This window comes from Arachis ipaensis, chromosome B04 (genome assembly GCF_000816755.2).
Source record: "Arachis ipaensis cultivar K30076 chromosome B04, Araip1.1, whole genome shotgun sequence".
Classification (NCBI taxonomy): Eukaryota; Viridiplantae; Streptophyta; class Magnoliopsida; order Fabales; family Fabaceae; genus Arachis; species Arachis ipaensis.
This window is the reverse complement of record NC_029788.2, coordinates 36599082-36599624: the sequence shown is the minus strand read 5'-3', so window position 1 is coordinate 36599624 and position 543 is coordinate 36599082.

Sequence of the window (543 nt, the reverse complement as noted above, 5' to 3'; positions counted from 1 at the left end):
AAAGGATGATTGAGGTTGTTTGCGGAGATACAAGCAGCGGCTGGGGAGTGCTGCATGGATGATGGGTGGCTTGCAATATACAAATCGGATGGTCCAATTTGTGTACCTCCTATTTATATAATCGGACTATCCAATTTGTTCCACGCAGCCATCACATCCTGGTCATTCACCCTGCACTCCAATAAACACGCTATACATAACTCCTATCACAATATCAAAATTAAAAGAGAAAATTTTACTATCGAGATGCTAAAATGATATTCCCCTTATCTCTATTTGTAAAATGTAACACTCCCCTCCCTTATAACTTTTAAAAACTCCCTCTTTAATCCATTAAAATTTTTTTATGTTAACTACCATTAACTTTACCCATTTTTTAAGAAAAATCGAATTATTTTTACAAAAATATCTTTTAACAAAAATTTATCTTTTTTGTAATAAAATTTTGTTTACCAAAATATGCTTTAACAAATTATCTTTCTATTGATTAAATTATATTTTTTTCAAAATATTTTTAAAATTTTTTTTTAATAATTAAATTGT